Below are 14,023 nucleotides of genomic sequence, written 5' to 3' on the forward strand. Positions count from 1 at the left end.
TTCTCAAAATAATTGCAGCCCTGACATATCTAAATGAGTTTGTAAAAGAAAATACAGTAGCAATTGATCTTATTAATTAGAGATGTACCAGGATCGTAATACTCACTTACCCCACTGATTGCCTACTGCTATAAAAATAAAATAAAATAAAACAATAAGATAATGAAATAAAAGAAAGTCATTTCCTCCTGGGGGGTACAATTTCTTGTATCCACTAACATAGAAAGTCAGTAATGAAAAATTCCTTGCTGTCCCCTTTTGTCCCCCAAATAGGGACCCGTCTCAGGCCAGCTTCTTTTTGCCTGCAGAGCTGCAAGTGTTCATGGATCATGGGACACCTTATACAGTGTAGGGGCTTGTCACAATCAACCGGACACAGAACTGGACAAACAAATGAAATGCGCTACGAGGCAATGGGAGCCTGGTGGACTTTTAAGCTGGGCATGCCATTTACCTGTGAAGAATGGTGGCTGCCTGGCCATCGATGGCTCATTCTGCTTCTGCTCTCCCTCTAATCCCATTTTCACTAACAGCCACTTAGCATGTGACAGCGGCTCTGCTAGAATAGCTAGTGATACATTGCTGAGGGACAGACACCTGGAGGAAGGGACCTGTGCCATAGAAGGTGGATTTTTCTTTAGATTGGTATATGTATATGGTCACTGTTGTTTTAGAACAACAGTGCGGGGGGGGGAGGAGAAATAGGGAGGAGACATAAAGGACATTCTGGAGAGGATCCTTGATATAACCACAATGATTTGTATGTGTGTGTGAGGGGGAAAATGTGGACAGAAGACTGGAAGTGGGAAGTCAAGACAACTACTACCATGGTTTGAAGGCATGTGCAGGCTGAAACCCAGCCTTGGGTTTGTGACTAAGATGGACACTATCAGGGACCTGTATCTGGCTCTGCAGAGGCAGGTTTTGCAAGCTTGCTCTAAGGGCATAGTGGGGCCCGAGGAAGATCAGCGCAGTGTAAAAGCCAAGTAGGACAACAGGTTTGATACAGTGTGTACAGTGTGTGTGTGTGTGTGTGTGTGTGTGTGTGTGTGTGTGTGTGTGTATGTGTGTGTAGAGGGAGAGAGACAGAGACAGACAGAGAGGGAGAGAGACAGAGGACATGTTTATGTGTAGGCACTTGGATACATGGGCTCACATCCTTTTCTACAGTACTTTCGGAGGCAGGGCTTCTCACTGAATCTGGAACTCCTGTTTTGGCTCATCTGGCCTGGGACTTCTAAGGCTACCCCGGCCTCTACACCCAGCACTGGGGTTCCAGACTCTGGCCACCATGCCAGACTTTCACCGGGTCCTGCGGATTGGAACTCAGATCCTTGTGCTTGCATAGCAAGCAGTTTCCCCCAAAAGCCATCCTCCTATCCCCCAGGTTTGATATTAAAACTGGCTGGAGCCAACAGCCTTTGTCTTTCAACTTGTCTAGAACCCAGCCACTCTGGTCAACTGGCTCTCCACACTTGTCCGTGCTACCCGAACAGTAAAAACAGACAGGAATATTTCCTGATGTGAAAGCCATCCTAAGATCTCTATGGCTGTAATTTTACTTTAGCAACAAGATTAAATTTGTCATGAGATCTTGGATTAACATTGAAAGAAACACCTGGCACAGCCTTTGGGGTATTAGAATACCAAAGCCTGTCTCACCTGTCTCTTAGTTGCTGTGGCAGGCTTCTCACTGGGGTGTGAAGATGTCACCTGGCAGAGGGACACCAGTTCTGACCTCCAAATTAAGTAGGGTGAGACCGAACTTGCAGGGGTTGAGGCTCTGATGCCAAGCGCAGGCCGGTGGAAAAATACAGGCCCCTAGAGCAAGGCCCCAGTTCTGCCTCAAGTACTGAGGAGCCCCAGTCAGGGAAAGAGAAGAATACTCCCAACAGATCCAAAGCCAAAGCATCTTAAAATGGAAATGAACATTTAGAAACGGCCTTTCTCAAGGGAGAAGTATGCAGTAAATCAGAGCTTTTGAAAGACAACTGGGGCCTGTGCTGGTTTTTCGAATAACTCGCCATTTAATAAATGTTCTATTTTTGCCCCCTTAGGGAAATATACAACTCCACTTGAAGCCTGTGGGCCAAAATAACTGCTACCACTCCATCTCATTTTTATAAGTTTTGCGATGGTGACAAACGTTCCGGAAGCTTCCTTTTTGAAGCTACCTAAAGAGAGGAGGCCGCTTAATAGGAGAGAAGAGGTTTCCTTTGCACGCCTGTCTGTGAGGGTGAACCTTTAGCTAGTTCTTGTTGTTGTTGTTGTTGTCTAAATGGGGTCTCACTACGCAGGCCAGGCTGGCCTCGGGCTCCTGAACGCCGGGATTCACAATTATGTCCCACCAAACAAAGCCTGAGAATGGAATTTTAAGTAGCTAGTCTTCAGTTTTCCTTTATCAGAACTTTATTGAAATCATGTGAAGTGTGAGGCGCTCAGTGCGTGTGCATTCTGACGTCTGTTTATGTGTGGACCTAAAACATTTAAAGCTGGAGACTGCGTCATGGACTCCTCCTCCGTGCTGAGAAAAAGCACTCCTTGTATATTTGAGTTAAGTTGATGGGTATTTCTCCACAATGTTTTCTAATCCCCATAGCCATGGGGACACCGTCTGTCCGTACCATATTTTCACAGTGGTACTTTGCTGTTCAGTGGCATCTTGCCTGCCTTTGTCTTTTCCGCTGGTGTACAGCAGACCTGGAAAAGCAATAGCTGGATGCTCGAGCTGTTAAAAGTGGTACAGGCTCATGTTCCACTTCATAAGTGTGCACAGCAAAGGTCTGGATGCTCTGCTATCAGATGCTACCGTCCCTTTCTGCCAGGTCTTGACAGACGTCCCCTCAGCCTTAGACAGGATTCCTGCTTAACTCAGCCTCAAGGGCTGACAGGGTGCAGGATCTGAGGGCCAGTTCAAACACTCCATGGAATTCAGGGTTGCGTGTTTTCTTTGAGTACAGGCCAGCCAAGACTGTGGCCTCACATAATTCTTCTGCGAGTGTGGAATAGTGCCATTGAAAGATGATTCATGAGGAGAAATTGCCAAGTTTTTGCCTGGGACTGAATGGAAAATTTTTTTTTTTTCGTTGGGAAAAAAAAAGACCTCAGACATGCACACAGAAGACAGAAGACACGTAGAATGAAATTTCTATCTTTAGCTTGGGAATCTACATTCATTACTTCTCTGACTTGGCTGGCACACGGGTAAGGCTCTAGGCACCAAGTGCTTATGCCTTGAGGTGTTTGACTATGCATTAGAGTCTGGTGCATAATTATAGCTAATACTTGCTTTGTGTTCTTCAGTTTGTAAAGTGCTTTTCCTACACGTTTTAACTGCCTATTAACCACAAATACACACGCCAGCATTAACTGAGGGGAAAATGATATCTTTGCAAGAGGCACACGGGCAATGCAAGTTGCTCCACTCAGGCCCTCCAGGTGATGTTGCACAAGGCAGTTGCTGTCCTCTGACACCAAGTGGGTATCCAACAACTGCATGCTGAGGCCAATGAACCAGAGCCAGCTTTCATCTCGCAAGTTCGGCAGCCTTGTCCCACAAAGCACTTTTGTCTGACACTTGGACAATTTTGGAGGCTTCTCCAATTCCCAACAATTCAACAAGTCACTAGATTGGCTCATATAACCCAAGAAAGAACTACTCTTACTGTCCTTCCTTCCTTCCTTCCTTCCTTCCTTCCTTCCTTCCTTCCTTCCTTCCTCCTTCCTTCCTTCCTTCCTCCTTCCTTCCTTCCTTCCTTCCTTCCTTCCTTCCTTCCTTCCTTCCTTCCTTCCTCCTTCCTTCCTTCCTTCCTTCCTTCCTTCCTTCCTTCCTTCCTTCCTTCCTTCCTTCCTCTCTTTCTTTCTGTTTTCTTTCTCTCTTTCTCTTCTTTCTCTCTTTTTTCTCTCTCTCTCTTTCTTTCTTTCTTTCTTTCCTCTCTCTCTCACTTTGTGTATATGTGTATGCATGTGGGTGGGCACATGCGTGTCATGGGGCACATGTGAAGGTCAGAGACAACTTCCAGGAAGCAGCCCTCTCCTTCCACGAGGTGACTCCTGGCGATCAAGCTTCGGTCTGCAGGCAGGCATAGCTGCGACCATCTTTGACCCCCTGGACCGCCCCACTCACCCTCTTGCTGTTATCTGATTATGAAGCATGCAAATTAATTACCAGATGAAGAGTTTCACAGAGTCAGGTCCTGGGGACCGGAGACTTGGCTCTTCCTGAAACTCATGGATATGTTGGAGCACAAGGGTGTGTGCTACAGGCAGTAACCTGTCCAAGCCTCCACGTTTTGGGGAGTTTGTGTGAAGGCTTCGTTATATAGGCATAACTGATTCAATCACAGGTTATTAGTAATTGAATTCAACCTCCCATCCCTCTCACCACTCAGGACATTGAGAGGCAGGGCTGAAATTCCAAACTTCTGAACCTGTGGTTGCTTTTTTTCTGGGGATTACCCTAATGCTGTCTGAGAGTTCTGTATAATGAGCCCCTCATTAGCATATGCTCAGACGGTAGAAAGAAGCTTGCTATGAACAACAAAAGACATTAGACACGCGTCACTCTGAAACATCCAAGAGTTTTTTTGAAGCTCTGTTCTAGGAATTGGGGATGAAGGACAGAAATATTCTTTGTTATATTCCAATGCTCTCTAGTAGGTACACTGTTAAGTGCAGCCAATGCCCTTCTCCTTTGTAAATACAAACTGTTCTGTCAGGAGCTGGATCTCCCCCTCGTCTCTTGAATATAATTTTTTTTGACCAACAAAAGTGATATTCTAATGTCTACGTCCAGACTTTAAAAGAGATAGAGGCAGTCAAGGGTTTAGGATGCTCAAGTTAGGAGTTGGGATGCCTGGGAACTACATTCAGTGAGATCTTGAAGGCAGAGAAGCTGCTCGAATGATACGGGTCCTGATCCAGGGCCCACTGGATATGACTGTACCCCTTGTAGCAGAAGGGCCTCCTGGCTGAGCCAAGCACTTCATAGCATTACAGCAAGTAACAAAGCACTATAGTTCAGAACACTTTTTTACATACTGTATAGAGAGCTCTCTGAGAAACTTATATTTGGGTGAGAACCTCGTGAAGCAATGTCAGACTCCTCTTGGTTATGCAGAATTCTATTATATACAGAAGAATGTTAAAGTCAGAGTCAATATTTAATAAAATGAATCGAGAGGCACATGTTCTATATTAGAAACTACAGTGCTGGACCTGATTCACTTGGACAGTGTTTGCCTGGTGTTTCTGTGTGTCTTCCTGTCACACTCTTTCTGAGTCCACTGCTTTCGTGGACTTCCTCATGGGGGCAGAGCGCTGACTTCTCAGTTAAGAGCATGCACCGCTCGTCCTGACCATGTAAGTTCTATTTGATCCCTCACACTCACATCAGGTAGCTCACTATTGTTTGTAAGTCTGCTATCTCTGTCCCACTGGTCACCAACATTCATAAGCACATGCATGTGTGCATGTATACACACACACACACACACACACACACACACACTTAAAATAATAATAATCATTTCAAAAAGAAAAAAAAGTCCTCCAAAACATCGTAGGTAAGGATTTCATTATAAAAGCAAATCTTGGTTCTAATTATAATTACTTGCTGAGGCCCAGCCTCAAGAGGGTTCACACATTCCAGGGTAAGGGGTGTATGGATTAGAAACACCAGGCAGACAGAGCAGAGACACAAAAGAAATAGACAGAGACATAGAATAGACCCGGGAGGGCAATTCAGTGAATACTGAATTTGCTTGCTTTTATTTTCCATATGCTTATAGAACCCAATCCAAAAAGGGGGAAAGAAGGCAAAAGCCTGCCTTAGCATGATACAAAGAACAATCACCTCTTTAATACTTGAAGCATCAGGCAACTATACACTGAGTTGAGCATTCTGTTGTTTAGGCAGGACACACAGAGACCACACCTTAGGCCAAGCATCCTATAGGCAGCCACTCCCTGGGTCAAACTTCCCGTCGTATCCTTGAAGGAGCAGGAATCGGCCTGAACTCTCTGACCTTTGGTCAAGGTGGAATGGATCCACCTCTGTGGGCTTCTGCAATTACCACGTTCAGTGCCCGTGTTCTTTAGGACTTTATATCCAAAGATCCAATGATGTAAAAGTATTTATCATTTTTTTAAGTTAGTTTTTTCTTTTTTTTTTAAAGGAAATAATGTACACTCAACAAATTCAAGAGGCAAGAACCTGGTTGGCAGGGCAAACCTGGTTGGTAGATGCGGTTATTCCGGGATCCAGGCTCCGTCCTATAAGTGCTCTGCTGGTTTCTGTGCCTCTGGAAGACGGAAAAGGTCCCCGAGGATCTCCTGTGCAGTATTCTCCACTGTGCCTGAAAGTAACCCAGAGCGCTTCCCTCTTCCGCTGAGAACCTAGTCATGTGGCCACACCTGGAAGTGACTAACTGGGTAGCCCGTGCGCCCAGGGTTATTTTATTACTGTTGAAGCTACGCACTCAACTCCCGTAAATTACTAGCGGGAAAGAAATACTGGAATTGGTAGATAACTAAAAATACGTGTCATAGATTGGTTGCAGTCTTTGAAGTCAAGTTGGGAAAATTGTCATTTCAAAATACAATTGACCCAGAGCCGTTACATTGCAACAATTAAGTCAGCTAGCAAAGAGCCTAGCATCAATCGTGATTGGTGTACGGAGTCTGGAAAGGTTGATTTAAAAGCCCATAAGGCTGTTTACTGCACCTCTGCGATCCCTCCCTTTTCCTGATGTCTGTCTTCCACTAGCAAGCCAGAGGAAGAACGAACAACAGCTTCGGATCCCAAAGAGATGTGGTGTCCTTGGCTCACAGTCGCTCACACGTCCCCTGCTGGTGACTTTGAAATGGTTCCTTATGCAAGCACGGGGAGCCGTTTCCTCACAAGCTTCTCCTCCACCTCACCCTTGTATTTTCACCAGCGTTAACTTGCGAGGGAAAACTCACACTTCCGCATGTTATCTTGTGTTACCCATGAATTGACAGACATCAAACGGATGCGTTGGAGTCGGTGGCACACATTTGAATGTTTAAATATGAGGAGTGTTCGAGGGGTGACATTTCACTCGGCAGACAGCGCTAACATCAGCTTCTGAAATGCTCTTCATCTCCACAATGCAGCCAAAGCTTTATTTATCGCCACATTTGCATGTGGTGATGGATTCTTGAGCCAGCCAAACTCATCTAAAAGCAAACTCATTTAGTGCAAAATCGCTTTAAATGTGACTGCCTTAAAATGGACCACCCTGTTTAAATGTTCCTTTGGATGTAATTAGAAGAAACTTGAGTTTTGTGGATGAGAGAGAGAAAGAGAGAGAGAGAGAGAGAGAGAGAGAGAGAGAGAGAAAACTGAATTTCCTCTCTCCAAATAATATTTCAGTCACTCACCAGGAAAACCACAAATCAAGAAATGATTCATTTTTAATGTATCTTTCCCAATAACCGTTGAACAGGAGAGAGCTTAGAGACGGTGGGCCACATTCCAGCAAACAAGGAGAACGGATAGCAAACCATGATGTTTTGTAACTTCTAGTGTCTCTTGTTTCTTTGGCCAAGAGAGAGAAAGTGAAAATGTAGAAAGATTAAAGAGAGAGAGAGAGAGAGAGAGAGAGAGAGAGACCAACAGATTTGTTCAATGGTCTGTGTGCCCATATGCCTTATTTGTAGGAACATCTTGCTGTCCCATGAATGAACTAAAATTCTGTCATCCTGGCTCACCTTCCATTCCAGCCAAAGTGAATGGTGGCAATGTAACTTGGGAGTTATTCATGCGAATGATCACAATCCAAATAGGACCTGGTAACATTAGATGGTTGTCAAATATCCTATCATCTACACAATGAAGAGCTTCAGATTAGACACAGCTATCTCAGCCTGAGCCCCGATACAACCACACTTGATGCCAGCCATTAAAAATAAACGCCTGTTAAACTTTCAGGACATGTTTGCACATTTTTGGGTACCGCCAAGTTTTCAAGATTTGAGCCAGTTCAGCGGTAGCATCAGCAGACCAGCGTCTCCTAGGCAATGAAAGTAGTTACCATGGAAACCCCAGAGCTGCACCCATCAACAGCTTTACAATTTTGACAGTTCAGAAAGTGACTATTTAGGAATTTCAATTAGAGCAGAAATATACACATCGAGATGAAGAAAATGTTTTAAAAGTCTATAGGAAATTAGTTAGATATATATTTTTCTCTTTAATCAGAAGGCAGTTCCTTAAATATATTCTGTATATGGAAATGGGCCTCAGAAGTGATGTGAAAAGCATTCAGTAAAGAGAAAAAAAATGCTAAAGTTCTTTTGTCCCCTCGCTTTCGCTGGAAAAGAAATATGCACTGAGGATAACTAAGCTGTGGAAATGGTCAGTGAATTTTGAACAGGGCAGGCACAATACTCCCTGCTTGTTAAGTCAGGGCTGGTGCATATTGCTAAGGCTCCACTCCCCGTACCCCGGAATTCCGTAGTTGCTCGTTCTGCATAGTTGTGCCGTTCTGGAAGAACAATACTTACGAGTATTGTTTCAGCCCTGTTTAGGCATCCCAGTTATTCTATCCTTTCCACGGTAGTGGAGATGGAGAAGCCAAAGGATGGGAGATGAGCTCCAGACAGCAGGTTCTAAACCTGCATCAGATCTCAGCAATCCTATGCCCTGGCCACTGGAGAAGTCAGCAGTTGCTTAAGAGAAAACAGCAAAACCAGCAAATCCCTGGAACATCAACTTAGGCCCTAATGAGCGTGCAGGAGGGTGGGGAACCTGCCCTGGGTCCGAACGTTTGATGTGCAAGCGTGAGGACCTGAGTTCAAGTCTCCAGGAGTCACCCACGCAAAAAAAACAAGGCATGGCTGTGCACAAGCCTGAACCAACCCCAGTGCTCTGTCAGGTTGAGACAGGGGATATGAAGCTTGTTGTCCACCAGCCTCTGTCAGGTTGAGACAGGGGATATGAAGCTTGTTGTCCAGCAGCCTAGCTCCAAATTCAGTGAGAGATCCTGTTTCAAGGAAGTAAAGACGGGATCTGAACGACAGATGGCTTCCTCTAGCCTTCGTGTGCTTACAAGTCACCTGTACACACATATACACATGCATCACCGTGCTGGATAAGCTTGTGTCAACTTGACGTAACTAAAGTCACATGAAAGAAAGGAACCTCAATTAAGAAAATGCCTAATAAGATTGGGTTGTAAGAAGGTCTGAAAGACATTTTCTTAATTAGCAATGAATAGGGGAGGGCCCAGGCCATGGTGGTTGGTGCCATTCTGGGGCTGGTGGCCCTGGGTTCTGTGAGTAAACAGGCTGAGCAAGCCAGTAATCAGCAGCCCTCCATGGCCTCTGCATTAGCTCCCGTCTCCAGATTCCTAGCCTGTTTGGGTTCCTGTCCTGACTTCCTTTGGTGATGAATTGTGATGTGGAAGTGTATGCCAAGCAAATCCTTTCCTCCCCAACTTGATTTTTTTGGTCATGTTTTATTGTAGCAATAGAAACCCTAATTTAGGCAATCAGCGTGCTAATTTTTTTTTTTTTGTCAACTTGATAAATTCTAGAGCAGTGGTTCTTAACCTGTGAGTCATGACCCTTTCAAGGGTTGCCTAAGACCAGCAGAAAACACAGATATTTATATTATGATTCATAACAGTAGCAAAATTACAATTATGAAGTAGCCTGAAGATAATCTTATGATCGGGGGTTCCCCACAACATGAGGAACTGGATTAAAGGGTCGCAGTGTTAGGATGGCTGAGAACCAGTGCAGTCATCTGGGAAGGACACCAGCTGAGAAAATGCCTCCATCCTACTGGCCTGTAGGCAAGTCGGGGGGCAGTTTCTTGATTAATGATTGATGTGGGAGGGCTTAGCTCATGTGGGCAGTGCCACTCCTGGGCAGGTGGTCCTGAGTTGTATAAAAAAACAAACTGAGTGAGCCACAAGGAGCAAGTCAGTAGATAGCAAACCTCTGTGGTGTTTGCTTCCGTTCCTGTCTCCAGGTTTCTGCAGCGAGTTCTTGCCTTGACTTCCCTTAAATGTAGAGCAGGCCACAGAGTTGTAAACGGAAATAAATCCTTTCTTCCTCAGGCTGCTTTTATTGTAGTATTCATCACAGCTATAAAAAGCACACTAATACACACACACACATCATACACATATACCACACACCACACACACCATGCCACATACACACACATACCATGTCACACACACACATACCATACACATACCACACACCACACACACATACCATGCACATACACACCACACACAAACACATATCATGTCATACACACCATATATACACACATACCATCACACACATATACATACCATATACATACCATACACATACATATACCGTGCACCACACATACCACATGCACCACACACACATACCATGACACACACACACAATGCCATACACACACATATTCCACACACCATACACACACACACCACACACCACACACACACACACCACACACAATACCATGCCTCTCTCACTCACACACACTACAAACAAATAATAGACCACATGAAGCAGTTCCAGGTTTAACAACAACAGAAATAGGAGCAGTGATTGTGATAATGATATTGTTAATTTCATTGGCTGATACTAATATTAATAGCAGTATAAAAGTATAAAAATCTCAATAATTTAGTTGAATGATTCTAACCGCCTTTATTTAAGTTCTAGAATTGGGCAAGACTTTATTCATAAAATAAGCAAGAGAATAAGTGAACAGCGTAGACTTTATTAGTGTTACAGCTAGAAATATCTGAAGAAATCAGAAACCAAACACTGGAAGCAGATTGTCCTAGCCACATCCCATTCCTAACAAGGCTGGGTTACTGATACAGAGAAGCGGACTAGTGACAGTCTGCTGGACAGTGGGCCATTTCAGGCACCGTTTTCTGTAAGGACAAGGTAGAAGGATCTTCTACCTAGCCCATGATCAGCCACACCCCTTCTCAGCATCAGCACCAGGCTACTGCTAGGCCTGGGTCACTTTGGCGACTCTCAATGATTTCTAGAACCTGCCACTACCAAATTCTTGGTCTAGTGGATTTCAGGTGTGATATTACATTGTGGAGTCAAAGCTAGAACTTTGGAGCGAGGAAACTGAGACAACGGAATGGGGAAGTCTGAAAACCTGCTGAATGGGCCCACCCACCCCTCGATTTGAGATGAGTTCTTGTTGAGTAGCTCAGGTTGTCCTTGAACTTGCAGTAATCCTCCTACCTTAGCCTCACAAATTCTGTCATTTCCATTAGATTTGTCTCCTGAAAGAGAAGAAGGCAGGAATCACTTGTAGTAAATGATTCATCCAGAGTCCACCATTCAGTGTGAGTGACCCTGGTTGTAATGATTTCTGCGAGAGAGGAACTGTGGCAGTGGTCCAAACCACGGCAGGTGAGAGTCCACTGAGATTCTGCTCCCAAGAGATCTTGCCAGGTGAGAGCCAGAGGCCTCATGGTGGGCGAGAGACAAATACGCCATGCAGTGAACGCTTAAGTGAAGAGTTTTATTGCGATAAAGGGAAGCGGAGGGAAGAGAGAAAGAGAGAGACAGAGACAAAGACAAAGACCTGCTTGCCTTTTCAGAAGAACAGCAGGAAGAGAACAGGAATGGGCAGAGCTTCTCTCTTACATGGACCTTTTGCACCTGTGTACAATACAGACTAAGTAATGACGTAGCAGCCACTGGAGCCTGGCTGGCCAGGGTACTGCCTGAAAGCATCCCTCCAGGTGACAGGGCCTAGCATAATGCCTGAATCCTAACATTAGCTTCTTTTGTTCATAACAACAGAGATATAATGTACAACCACTAAAAACCAACCACTGTCTTGGACATTGAAACAAAAACTAGACCAAACAGAACACCAAAATAAACAAAAAACCCCAAAATTCCTGGTCTGGAAGGACCGTGAAAGCAGAGAGGCATTTCATTGGTGACTGGACAAATGACTGAAATTAAACCTCACCAAATGAAACAAAAACAAAACAAATCCAATCATAATCCCTCCCAAACACACACACACACACACACACACACACACACACACACACACACACTCACTCACTCACACACACACAAATCCTGGCCTGAAAATATATTGAAGAGATGGTAGATTTATTATTATAATTCTTGCAAGCACTTAGCCTTAGATTATAATATAGAAAGTATGGAGCACTCATAGATAGATACATAGCTGTATACAAAAAAGTTGAGGGACCAGCATTGAAAGCTCATGAGTCAGTCTTCGGCTACCTACTTCTGGGAGTGACCCAGACAGAGCTTCTTGGAGCTCAGGACTGAGGACTACAGGTATTTGGGAGCCACCAAGGAAGTGGGTGCTGGCACCAGAACTTGTCTCCGAAAGAGTGGTACACAATCTGAACGGCCAAGATGTCACCCTGGCCCAGGGAGGGCACTCTTTTGGTTGACACTATTGCATTGAGAGTTTGCATGTTCTCTAGAGACTTCTGATAAGCCTCATTCTTTAGGATTGTTTTAACCTCGTTCAGCCTACATCCCTTCCGCCATTAGCAGGGAGTAGGCCCTCTGCAGTCAGGGGTCACAGAGACTAGAGTCACGCTACTCAAGGAAACAGGCACTTGAAGAAATATTTAGCAGGAAGTCTTCTTTCTTCACCCAATTTAGCCTTGCCCTTGGCCTCGGAGACCACATTAGAAGCATCCACGGAAAACCCCATAGCACACACGTGCACAATAAAGTACTCTCCGTGGGGGAAGGAACGATCGAGCGAACTTTTGTGAAACAGAAGCGAGTTGTTTCCTGGGCTTTGTCTAATTGATTTCATCAAGGTTCATGGTCCACCTTTAGCTGTGATGTGGCGATGGGTTTATTTCTCCAAGGGGGAGCTCTGACGTCAGTAAAAACATTAGGAGGCTTTTGCGGTTTTCCCAAAGCAATTAACGGATGAAGGAGGCACTCCCAGCATCCTCTCCCATTAGTGCTCACGGGGATTTCAGCCAGATCAGTTTCACAGCCTCCCACCCTTCCTTCTGGGTCTACAATCCCATTCCTGGTTGAAACAGACTACAGGACTGGACCTTACTGTTTAAAGAGAAAAGGATTTGATTTTCAAGAGCAGTTTGGAGTTCGCAACAGAACCGAGTGGAAGGTATAGAGTTTCCTGAACTTTGCGGTTCTACACAGGCAGAGCCACCACTTTGAGCGACATCCCCATTGAAAGGGCACCTTTGTTTTAGCTGCTGACCCAGAGCCCATGAGTCATTGTCACCCTTGTCCATGGTTCAGAGTTCTCTCTGGTGTTATACATTTTATAGATCTGGGGCGGGCGGGAGTGTAATAGTGTGTACTCCCCATTCATGTGACACTGAGTGGCTTCATTCCTAAAAATCCCGTTCTGTCCATGTCTCCTTCTCTTCCTACAAATCTATGGCCACCAGAGATTCTTTTACTGTCTTCATAGTTGTACCGATGTTTTAGGATGTCATCTAGCTGACATCCACAGCATGTACCATTTTCAGGTTGGCTTCTTTCACTTCAGAATAAGCATTTAAGTGTCTAAGTCCTTTTATGACTTGGTCACTTTCTATTCCTCCTCCTCCTTCTCCTCCTTCTTCTTCTTCTTCTCTCTCTCTCTCTCTCTCTGTGTGTGTGTGTGTGTGTGGACATGAGTGCACATGCACACAGAGGTCAGAAGTTGAGGTCAGGTGTCTTTAGCACTTTCTCACTGAATCCGGAGCTCACTGACTGAGTGGGACTGGTCGACCAGTAACCCCACCGCTCTTCTCTCCACATCTCCATCTCTTGGGGCTCCAGACACAGCAATATGTGCCTGCACTTTGTATGTGGGTGCTGGGAATCCAAACTCAGATTCTTTCTCAGTCCAAAGGCTCATTTCTTTTGTGCACTGAATACTATTCTATTGTCTGGATATAACATGGTTTCTCTATCCCTTCATCTACTGGTTCAGTTTGAATATAACCCCCAGAGTCGATGTGTTGAAGCTTTCGTCCCCTAAACA

This window comes from Myodes glareolus, chromosome 14 (genome assembly GCF_982192425.1).
Source record: "Myodes glareolus chromosome 14, mMyoGla1.1, whole genome shotgun sequence".
Classification (NCBI taxonomy): Eukaryota; Metazoa; Chordata; class Mammalia; order Rodentia; family Cricetidae; genus Myodes; species Myodes glareolus.